Raw genomic sequence first — 13018 nt, 5'->3', positions numbered from 1 at the left:
ATCTCATTTCTGAAGGCTTCCCCATTTCTAGCTGTCCCCTTATATGTGAATATTTGCCCCCAATCAGATTTGCAAAGTTCTTGCCTAATATCGTAAAAATTGGCCTTTCTCTAATTTAGAACTTCAACTTTTAGATCTGATCCACACTGTAAGTAATCTAATCTAATCAAAATCTATCCTTTTCCATCACTATTTTAAACCATTAGAATTATGGTCGCTGGCCCCAAAGTGCTCCTCCGCAGACACCTCAGTCACCTGCCCTGTCTTATTTTCCAAGAGCATGTCAAGTTTTGCATACCTCGTAGGTAAATCCAAATAATCCAAATACTGAATCAGAAACTTTTCTTGTACACACTTAACAAATTCCACTCCATCTAAACCCTTAAAACTATGCTGGCGGTCCCACTCTATGGTTGGAAAATTACAATCGCCCACCATAACCAACCTATTATTCTTACAGATAGCTGAGATCTCCTTACAAGCTTGTTTCCCAATTTCGCTCTGACTATAAGGGGTCTATAATACAATCCCTAAAGTTGATCATCCCTTTCTAATTTATCAGTTCCACCCAAATAACTTCCCTGGATGTATTTGCAGGAATATTCCCCCTCAGTACAGCTGTAATGCTGTACCTTATCAAAAACGCCACACCCCTCCTCTTTTGCCTCGCTTTCTATCCTTCCTGTAGCATTTGTATCCTGGAACATCAAGCTGCAGACCTGCCCATCCCTGAGTCATATTTCTGTAATTGCTATGATATCCCAGTCCCATGTTCCTCACCATGTCCTGACTTCATCTGCTTTCCCTGTTAGTCCTCTTGCATTGAAAGATATGCAGTTTAATTTATTAGTCCCAACTCGTCTCTGCCTTTCCTGACTTTTTGACTTGCTTCTGTTCTCAACTGTACCAGTCTTCGATTGGTCTCGTTCCTCACTATCTCCCTGAGTCTCACCCCCTCCCAACCTTACTAGCATAAATTCCCCCGAGCAGCTCAAGCAAATCTCCATGGCCATGATATTAGTTTCCCTCCAATTTATGTGAAATCCTTCATTCTTTTACAGGTCACTTCTACCCTAAAAAAAATTCAAATGATCCAAACATGTGAATCCTTCTCCCATACTCCAGATCGTCAGCCATGCATTTATCTGCTCTATCCACATATTCCTGACCTCACTAGCTACGGTGACAATGTGGGAAACAGCAATACCTCTTTAGCCCCAGTCTACACCCTATGCTGGTTTTGCATCTTCCGCAATCGCTGCCAGCATCACTGCCTCAGCGATTGCCGCCAAGATAAATGCCTCCACGATCACCACTAAGGCAACCACCTCTGTCCTTACCGCGAAGACTACCCGATACTTCACGTCAACCTGCTTTGATGCCACTGACTCAGCAACTTTAGTACCTGCTGACATCACTGCTCAGAACACCGCCAATGAGTATGAAGCCATCGATGAAAGCACTGCAAACGACATTTGTAATGCCACTTTGGCCCCTGAAAAACCTTCACTTCTGCCTCCAACTACCATTATGTGCATTAATTCATTTCCTGATGTCACCGATGATGCCAAGAGCACACGCATTCCAAGGACAATCTGACTCCACATCACAAAAGCCTGCCCCACACCAGGTTCTCACCCCGGCCCGGACGTGCTTTCCCATTCTCCAAACTTCCCTATCAGAATGAGTAATCAGTCCTCTGTTAAGTCCTCCCCTTCATCCAATTATACTGCCACATCAACGAAGTTATGCTGCCTTTACCTCTACTTATTTTTTCCAACAGAACTCCAACTGACTATCCGAGTACGGCTTTGCCCGCCTCCAGCACACTCCATCCAGTTGGACACGCAGTGCTGGTCGATCTCATTATCCCCCACTGCCACCTCGACATTGACCGCCTCAACCAGTCCCCCCATAAAACCCACTTAAACGTACCACCCACAAAATTCATTGCCCCCCATACCCTCTGCTCCAAGCTCAACCTCACCATCAAACCAGCAGACAACGGCGACGCAGTGGCAGTTTAGCACATTGACTTATATGCTGCTGAATCCATTTTCAACACAAGGACGCTTCCTCCAAAAGAAACATAGACTCGAGCCTCACTTCCATTCAACAAACTATCATCTTCCAGACCATCCTTAACCTCATTAGCATATTAGAAGAAAAGAACCAGGAGCAGGGGTCGGCCATCGGACCCTTGGACGCTCTTCCCCTTGATCAGATTAAGGCTGATCCTTTTGTGGACTCAGATCCACTTACTCACTTTCGCGCCATATCCCTTAATTTATTTATTGTTCAAAAAAACACACTTAAGTTTAAAAATATTTACTGAAATAGCATCAATTACGTCACTGAGCAAGGAATTCAAGATATTAACAATCCGCTGTGTGAAGAATTTCCTTCTTAACTCAGTCTTAAATCTGCACCCATCAACTTGAGGCTCTGCCTTCTTGTTCCAGCTTCACCGACAAGTGGAACTCCTTGTCTCCTTCTACCTTATCTGTTCTCCTCAAAATGTTTGATGTTTCAATGAGATCAACCCTCCCCCGCTATTCTCATGAATTCCAATGAATATAATCCCACCCTTCTTAGTCTCTCCTCATAAGCCAAATGTTCTATAGAGATACCCTGCTATTTATTCCTTGATTTAAACAGTAGTGTCACTTTTTTGTTTGCCAATCTTCTGGGACAGTCCCAGCGTCCAGCCAATTTTGGAAATTTACCACCAGTGCACCTGCTGATTCTCCTGGCATCTCTCTTCATTCCCTGGGATACATACCTTCAGTTCCAGGAGACTTATCAATCTTCCACTACATTAACTTACATAACAGTACCTGTTCCATAATAATGATTGTTTCCATTTCTTTAACTAATTTCATCTCTTTGTCATTTACTTGCATACTATTACTGTCGTCAATGTGAAGACCGACACAAAACACATGTTCAATGCCTCGTCCATTTCCCATAACCCCCTTGAAATCCTCTGAAGGACCAACATTTACTTTGGCCACTTTTTTTTTGTGTTGAAAATAAACTTTTGCTATCTGTCGTTATATACTGTGCTAGAGTTTTCTCATGTTCTACTTACTTTTCTTTATTGTTTTTTCGTTGAGCTTTAACGTTTTCCCAATCTTCGAGTTTCATTTTGTTTTTGGCCAATTTGTATGCCTTATCTTTCAAGTTGATAGCCTTGTTTCCTTTGACATCCATAGCAGATTAGTCCTTTTCTTACATTCGTTTCTTTTCATTGGAATATAGTTTTGCTGAGGACTTAGAGAAAAAAATTGAAAGCTCTCCACTGCCCGCTAACCGTCCCACCATGGAATCTCTGTTTCCGATGTACTTTAGCGAAGCCCTCCCTCTTTCTATTGTCGTCCCCCATGTTCAGGCACATGACCCTGCTGTTGGATTTATTATCACTCACTCTATTTGTATTCTCAATTAAGCTATACTGTGATGGCTTTTTCCAAGAGGATCGATAACTCTGGAACAATTAATTATTCCAGTCTCATTACACGGCAACAGATCGAAGTTAGCTTTATCACGCATTGGTTCCAATACATATTGTTCGAAAAAATTATCCTGGATGCAGTCAACGAACTCAACCTCCAGGCTACTCTGCCAGAGTTGGGTCGACCAATCGATAATTAAATTTACATCCCACATGATAATTACGTTACCACTTTAATAGGCGTTAGATTTTTCTCCTTGTATATTACGCGCCCCAATGGCATCACCTCAGGGGATCTCATAACCAAAGCCACCGCCCTCATACTTCAGGTACGCCGCACCATCTGGTTCTACCTGTGCACGAATTCCATAAACCTGACTGGCACAGACTGGTTATCATCTCCACCTGCTCCTTCACCAAATAAAATATTTCCACTTAACTTGACATTGCCCTGTACCAATTGGTCCAGGATCTCCATGCATTCGGGAGACTACCTCCGCCCAACATGACCTTCATGACGTTGTGTTCACCGGCCCACACTGCCCATTTCTTACCATGGACATCCAGTCCCTGTACATGTCCATCCGCTATGACGAACACCTTGATGCCTTCTGGTTCTTCCTCTTCCACTGAGCCAACCTGGATCCTTCCATCAACACACTCATTCAATTGACGATTTCTCTTCGAATCGTCCCACCTCCTTCAGACCAAAGGGGCAGCCATGAACTTTCATATGGGCCCTAGCTATGCCTGCCTCTTTCTTGGGTACATGGCCAATTCTTCAGTAGCAGCTGCACCGACACTCTTCCACACATTTTCGTCTGTGACATTAAAGATTGTATTGGCACTACCTCGCGCTCCCATGTGGTAGTTGAATAATACGTGAACTTTGCAAACACCTTTCACCCTGATTTCAAGTTCACCTGGAAAATCTCGGACACAACCTTCCCCTTCCTAAACGCTCCATCTCCATTTCCGTCGATCGATTTAACACGGACATCTCATCCAAACCAACCCACTATATCAGAGAACCAGACTGTACCACCTCGCGCACCTCATTTCTGTATAAACGCTATTCCTTGTTTCCAATTCCACCAGATCTTCTGCAACTGCTCCCAGGAGGTCCAATTACAGGTCAGAACATCCCAAATAGTCTCCTTAGTTGAGGAACACAATTTTATCCTTCCACATAGTCAAATATGCACTCCAGCACATCTCTTCTACTTGCCACAACTCCACCCTTGAAACCCAAGCTTCCAATCTCAACAAGGACAGAAAACCTCTGGTCCTCACCTTCCACCACACCACCCTCCTGATTAAACGCATTATCCTCCATCATTTCCTTTACCGACAGTCAGACCCCATAACCAGTGGTTTATTTCCCAACCCATGCTTTCACCCCACCAGAGAAAATTAGCTGCGCCACTCCACCGTTTGGTCCATTCCATCCATGAACCTACTATCTCCTCCCAGCAACTTCCTTTTACACTGCAAGTGGCGTTAAACCGGAGCTCATATCTCCCCCCTCACGGCCATTCAAATACCAAATGAACTTTCCACATCCGGCAGAGATTTTCCTGCGCATCCAAACACCTCATCGACTCTTTCAAATTTTCTGGACGTGGTCTCCTATAAACTGGGGAGACAGGCCGCCAACTTAAGGAACATTTCGGAGAACATCTCTGGGACACACACCGAACAACCCCACAGTCCCGTGGCTCATCATTTCAACTCCCCCTCCAACTCCGCCAAGCACATCCAAGTTATGGCCCTCCACCACTGCCGAATGCTATCCATCCGACGCTGATGGAAGAACGCCTCGGCTTCGGTCTTGGAACTCTCCAACCACACAGCATCAATATTGATTTCATGAAATTCCTCATTTCACCTCCACTCACCTCATCCCAGATTCAACGCTCACATTTGGCACTGCGCTCCTGAACTGGCCAATCTGGCTATGTTCCTTTCCACCAACCAACTCCACTTCTGCTCCAGCCTATATCCGTCACCCCACCTGCAACTATGTAACGCCTTCCCACCTACATTGACTCTCGTCGTACCACACCTTCACCTTTTTTCTCTGGCAGTCCCTTCCCTCCAAACTACCCACATGACTGATGAGGGGCTTTTGCCCGAAACGTTGACTCTGTTGCTCCTCAGATTATGCCTGACCTGCCATGCTTTTCCAGTGCCAGACTTTTCACTCTGATCTCCACCATCTGCAGTTCTCACTTTCTCCCAAATGACAGATCTGCTCCAGTACAATGATGATGGTGTGTCCGGAGAGTCATACGTTGATATTTTTGAACATTTAGGTATGAAAATGTGAAGGATATGGTGTGTGTTTTGATGTGCAAGAAGGTAGACTAGACACCAGGGAACACCTCCACCCTCCTTGAGCTTATCTCTCCACCCTTCAGGCTCTCTGCCTTTATTCCTGATGAAGGGCTTTTCCCCGAAACGTCGATTTTACTGCTCCTGAACTGCTGTGCCCTTCCAGCGCCACTAATCCAGAATCTGGTTTCCAGCATCTGCAGTCATCGTTTTTCCTAAATCCCTGAATACTGAGTAAAGCGAGGGTGTCAGTATCTGGGACTGTACACAAACTCATTGTATGCTATTCAGTCTCAGGAGAGGTTGCAGAGAACTGGACAATAGCCAAAGTTGTAACTTTGTTTAAGAAAGTCAGAAGGGACATGACACTAGGATATAGCCATCAGATTCAATTGAAATCAGAAGCCTTTGCAGTGCTGCTTGTTCGTCAGGTGAATTCGTGCCAGACAGCTAAATAGCAAGAGAATAGAGAGATATGAACAACGCAGAAACAAACGTTTTCTTCTTAAATTTATAAAGCTATCATGTGTTGACACAGGCTTATTCCGACAATGGGACTACTCCTGTGCTGAATAGGACATTGTGATTGGATAAAAGCAAAAGAATGGCAACATGTAAACTCGTGAATGATTATCAACAGTCACATTAATGTTCGTCTCTTCTTATCAATTTGCAGCATCATATCCTTTCTGCCACAGCGGCGAAAGACAACACTGAGAATATAACATGAAAGACAGAGCTGGGAACTGCTGAATCTTTCTCGTCCCTCGCTCCAACGTCTCGGAGAACGCAGCACAGGCAAAAGTTGCATGCACTCCACCATCACCAGCAATGCTGGTATCTGTCACTTTTCAGCCTCACCACGCCATCCCAGCACTTCTCTGACCCACTGAGAGTACGCTTATGAACTTCAGTGCTGCTGCTCAGGGTGTACTGACAACTCTCACTGCAATGCTGTTTCAATGACTCTGTACTCAGGAACTGCATCTCTTCGCTGTAAACTGTGAGTGCGTACACATTCACTTTGAACTGGCTTGAATGTTGACAGAATTGTTGTCTTTCCTAATTTGGCCTTTATCCGTATTTACCCTCAGCCAAAGCGATAAGATTCACATAACTGCTTGAATTTCTTGCCATTTAGCACGAACACAAAGCCAGAAAGCCTGATATAATTGTCTATTTTATGGCAAAGTTGTCAGCATAATGAGCCAATGGTAGTCTCAGTTAGCATCCAGGAGTTTCGGCAAGGTCCATCATTCTCCATGAAGGTCAGAGTCTGGATCATTTTGCTTTATGGTTTAAGGAGCTAAATGTAATGAATTCACTATCCGTCTTGTTTCTTTCCACTATGTTGTGGATTGATTCCTTCAGAACGAGAGATCATCGAGAGATATTAAGAGTGACAGAAGTGTTTGGCACCGCTGTTAGTACAGGTGCAGCTGGGGGAAAGATGATGAGGTGTCCTGGACGATTGAGTTGGCAGCATAGATGGCAGGCAGGTTTGGGATCAGGTGCAGGGAGCAATTTAGAAAGGAAACAAGAGAAGATGTTGAATCTAACAGTTAGACTGGACAAACATGAACTTTGGTCTGAGGTGGGCGCAGAGCAAAGATGGAATGAGAGCGATATCACCAATTCCATATGGTAGTACTTACGCTGGTGGATAGGAGGAGGTCAGTGACCTCATTCATAAATAGCTCGGTATTCACCCAGAAGGTTATCACCTCAGTGACTTAGTGGTCAACCTGAGAACAAGTTGAACAGAATTTGGCGTTATAGCATCTACTGCCAGACCTGGTGGAAGATCATACCCCACTCTACATCACGCCACTAGCCAGAACCTCAGTTGCTTGCCCGAAAAGTGTGTCTCTTACATTACACCCTATGCCTGGTGCAGAGCAGCTTCGGATTGACAATGCAAGGTTTCAAAATGTTTTTAAAGTGACACCTGTAACAAGATGGTCAGGCTATTTTGGGATATCCGGGCCGTTGCAATGGAGGTATGATCGACCAAGGGTTTGATGGAATAGGTAGAGGCTAGAATTCTAAGAGACAGGAAAAATAGTCACTTAGAAGATTTCAGGAAATTCTAAGAGAGTTGGCTTGAATTTACTTCAGGGAAAGCCGTGTGTATTTAATCTGACGGTTGTGGTTTTGAGTCAATAGCTAGTACAGTTTATGTTACTTACCTGCATTTGACAAGAAAAAACATGGCAGACTGTTAAAAGACAGAAGCTATGGGGCCCCGTTTAACGCAGCAAGCAAGCCAAAGACATGTAAGGCAAAGCTTTTGGGGGGAATCAACAGAACTGAGAAATACACAACAAAGTGAGAGAGTAGTCAATGTGGTCAGGTCCCTCAAGGTAGCTGGACACACTAAAAGTATAGTTAAAGCAGCGAACGGAATCATGTCCTTCATCAGGCAAAGAGCAGATCACAAGAGCTGGAAGCGTCTGCTGGAACTGAATACACCTGAAGTCACTGCGTGCCATTCCAGCCACCACATCTTCTCGAAGGACTGAACTGTATTGGAGATAGTGCAGAGGAGGTTTGCTGCCCTGGGAAAATGAAAAGTGCAGTTCTGAGAAAAGGTTGGATTGGAGATGCTGAGATCATATTTGTTTTGGGTGCACATGTTGGCAGGGGCCTGGATCGAGATCGAAAGTAAATATTGTTTCTCATGGAATGTTCAGTGGTCCATAGGGAAGGTACAAATTAATAGGTTGAAATACGAGAAACGTGGTGAGGAAACATGTTATTTCACCCAGAGTGTGGCAGGAGTCTGGAGCTCGTACCTCGATGAGAAGTAGCAAAAAAACATTCAGACAGCTATTAAAATGGTGCATCTGCATCTCAAATTAGATCGTCTACATGGAGTCAGAACAAGTGTATTACAAACAGAAGACAAGAAGTTGGATGTTGTTTTTCATAATCTGCTGCAGACAGTGTTGAGTTACACTGATTGCATTGAGCAACTGTCTAAAGTTTTGAAAGTTTCAATATGTAAGAAGATCTATTAGCAAGGACGAGGGGTGAGGGCAGGGAGAAGCAGTGTGTAAATTATTTAGCGTCACAATAATACTAATCCCATCCTTCATACGCAATGGTACTTTGCAGTGTTGGTGGACTTATCATTCAGGTATATATGACGAAAATCCTTGAATACCCAGTTGTCAGTCTTGGTCACACTACAAACACATCAACATATAGATAGCTACATCTGACCTGTTGCATACTATTTGTTTTGATCAATTCATTTTCCTTTTTAACAAGAAACAAAAATAATTCAGGGATGGCAACAAGTGCCAGAGACAAGGGTGGATATTGCGTGTGAAGGTGACGACTGCATAAATAGGAAGGTTTGTGAAGGCTGGGGATATTACAGGGAAATGGATTGTTCTAGTAGCTAAGAGGGTGATTACAAAGGCAAGAATATTTATTGGTTCTGTTTGAATTGAAAAGTGAGCTGGATTAGCCAGGTAAATATTTTGGCGATAAAATGATGGCTGAGAGAAACCCTCCACGAAACCTGACGAAAATGGTATATGGACAAATTGTCACTTTACTTAGTTCTGTGTCTTTCTGCAGCAGAAAATAAAATCAATGGGGATGGGGACAAGGGAGTCAGTCAACCACGGCCTGTACATGCAGTCACACTATGAGAAGTGAACTGAACTGCCCATCTACATAGATTGTGGTCATTGATGCAGATGCAATTCACACAAGCTGAAACACATTTTGTTTTCAAAACAAAACTTTTCACTTGTGAGGAAGTGAGAAGGTATTCCAATCTGATCATCTGCTGAGTTGACCATTGGTAAAGAGTAGTCTAGATAGCTTTCAGTTGCCTTCTGCAGGGCTTCATTTCTGTTGTAACTGTACCAGTTCAGAAACACATCTGGGCACAGATGCAGAATAGACACATCAAATTTAGAAGTGGACAATCCCCAATGATTTCGCTATTTAGAGCTTTTTACATCCGTTATGGAGTCCCATAATGCAATTCGGAACATACCAGACTTCAATTCTCGCATGTACACGAGGCCACAGAGTGCTGGTGATCGAGTTTTTGAAGAGAATAGAGGTAGAAAGAGAGATTTTATTTGGTGGAGTTTGAGATCGAGAGCCAGTAGACAACAAACGAGCCAGCTTGTGTTGGTGCTGCAGGGGATTGAGAAGAGGAGGTTCTACTGAAAAGGAGGCATTGTTTTGTAGGATTTTACGTAGAGAAAGAGGGTTACAACCATTGAAGGACGTTTCAGAGACTATCGATTGGATGGGACGAATGAAGATTAGACTTACGTGGAGGATTTCAAAATCTGATCAAGATTACAGGATATACGGAGGGCTTGTGGCGTTTTAAAAGATCGTGAGGGATTTAGAATTGCAAGTTTCCAGATACAGGGAGATGTCTTGTGGAACGGAATAATTACAGAATTGGAGCGCTGTCTGGATAAGAGGATTGGGTTTTGGGATTAGTTACTCAACAGGAAATGTTGTAATGTCTGGAGGAAGGTAAATAAGGTGGGCAAAGTTGTAGGTGGTAGAAGATAACTTTGCAGATAAAATGAACATAGTAATGCCGGAGGAGTTAATGAAGACATGAATTTGTCATCGCTCGAGGGAGTTAGAAACAATGGTGATTGGATGATCTGGAGAGGATTGCAAAGGATTAGAGGTTTCTATGTATCAGAAAGGTTGCAACGGAAGAAACTGTGGCAAGCACTTCAGAAAAATTGCATAGAGATGATTGTATGTGCTGGAGACTCCAGAGAAAGAAAGTCCATATGGCTTGCATTAGTTAGAGATAAGAACGGCTACAGTGTCTAATATGGGTTGGAAATGAAGTGATATATCGTACAAGATCGCAAATCTTTGCAGTTGCAGGACTCTCACATTTCATTGAACCACTCAGAATTCTTATGACACAGGAGGATGTCATTTTGTCCAACACATTGGTACTAGCTCTTAACTGAACTCTTTACTGAATAATGATTTCCTGATATGCACCACATCCTTACTCATGACATTTAATCAAAGAAATCATTCAATATACGCTTGAAATTTCAGTCGAATATACATCTAAAGCATATCCAATTGTATCTTAACTGCTTGCAGAGTTAAAAAGTCCTTGCTCGTTTTACTGTTTCTTCACTGGCATATTAATTGAGATATGTGCCCATTCGTTCTTGTCCCTGTCATGAGCGGGAAGAATTTCATGCTATCTATTCTATCCAATCCACCAATGAGCTTGAAGAACGCCATCAGGTATCCCCTTAGTCGTTTTGTCTACAAACAAAGCAATTCTAACTTTTTCAATCTGACTCCACAACTAAACTTTGTCACCCCAGATCCATTCTTGTCAATCACTTCCTCAATCATTCCATATGTTTGCATCCATCCTTTCATAGAGTACTGTAGTTGGGGCCTAAAATGTGGTTGATGCAATTTCAGTAGCACCTCTTTGCAATTATAATTTGTTCTCAATCTTTATAAAGCCAGGAATATTGTACTTTTACTGAAGTTTAATGTCCTGCCAACTTCAATTGTATGTGCACATGTAATTCCCCAACGCAGTCCTTCACTCCACCACTCCATCAGGTTTTGCGAACTATTTTATATTGTCCTTTTAATGCTCTTGCTGGAAAACTGCATTGTTCCGTGCTTCTCTGTTCCAAACTTCATTTATCAACTTGCTGCTTACCCTACCAAAATATCAATGTATTCTTAGTGTTCTACAAAGTCTTCCTCACAGTTTAAAATTTGTTCAAATTCTGTGTGGAGGGATGTCTGATGTCTGATGTCACGGAAAAGACCATAGAGTTCTTGTGGATGTGGTTCTTGTCGAGATAGCAGGGGATGGTTTTGTTGCTGGAGGTTGAGATCAAGACACTGCAGAGAACAGGGGTAGAAATATACGTCAGACGTCAGAAGTAGTTTCTTTACACAGAGAGTGGTAGGGAAGCAGAACGCCGTGCCTGCATTTCCATTAGTCTCGCAAACGTTGAGGAAATTTAAATGATCATTGGACAAACGTACAGATGAAAGGTGAATACTGTACTTTGGCCGGGCTTCAGATTGGTTCTACCAAACGGCGCTAGTGTTCTATGTTCTAAGTTCTATGTTCTCACTCACTGTCACTCTCACAATCCCAGCCACTTCTCCAGCTTCATGCTCACTCTACTGCCCACTGCTCCACCATCAAGATTACCCATCTGCACATTCCTCCACTTTCCACGCTCACTCCCCCAAACACTCCGTCACTGTGACACTCACAACGCCATGTCCTACCCCAACGTCCTGCACACTATCCCACCTACACGCCCAAAATCCCGCACACTCCCACCGTCATAATTATTCCCCTGCACACTCCACCACCGTCATTCTCAATCCTCCACACAGTGCCATACCAGCATGCTCACTTCCCAGGAAAATTATGCAAAGTCGAGCTCACTACCCCAGAATATCCTCCACTGTCGCCCTCACAACTGTGCCCAATTCACACCATCAAGCGCATTCGCCCACGCAGACTGCACCATCACGTTCAGTGTCCCACACATTCCTCCACTCTCTCACTCACTTCTCCGCATACTACCTTGTACACTCGGCCACCATTTCACTCCTTCACCCGCGAACTTCCCCACTAACTAGCATACTCTCCCTCAGGCCCATTGCATGCACAACCATTGTAAAGATTATAATCCGGCACACCACCCCACTGTTATGCTCACTTCCCGCCCACGCCTGCCATTCACAGTTGCTCCACTACACAATCATCCACCACCAAATTCACTCACCGCCCAATCTCCTAACATCATACACTTTGACCCGAACACACATGTTTCATCACGCTCACTTTCAATCACACTCGCTGACCATCACTGTGAATCGCCCACACACTTCCCTTTCCTTTACACTGAAACCACCATGCAATTCTACACCACCACTATCACTCCCCCATACAGAACATCATTGTGAAGCTCAAATGTTCGCTCATTCCCCAATCTTTAACCTCACTCTCAGCACACTCCACCACCATCATACTCGCACAACCCACACATTGTCCGACAATCACGTTCACACCCCCACACTGTCCTCCACTGTCAAGCTCACTCCCACGCTTATGCCCTCACCATCATTCACACCCCTGCGCAAACCCCAACGTCACGCTCACCCGGATGAATCCAACTTACCATCATGCTCACACACCACTCTCAAAACCAATAGCCC

This window comes from Chiloscyllium plagiosum, unplaced genomic scaffold (assembly GCF_037043375.1).
Source record: "Chiloscyllium plagiosum isolate Xiang-an unplaced genomic scaffold, Cpla_swu_hap1 HiC_scaffold_21, whole genome shotgun sequence".
Lineage (NCBI taxonomy): Eukaryota > Metazoa > Chordata > Chondrichthyes > Orectolobiformes > Hemiscylliidae > Chiloscyllium > Chiloscyllium plagiosum.
This window is presented reverse-complemented; position numbering follows the sequence as displayed.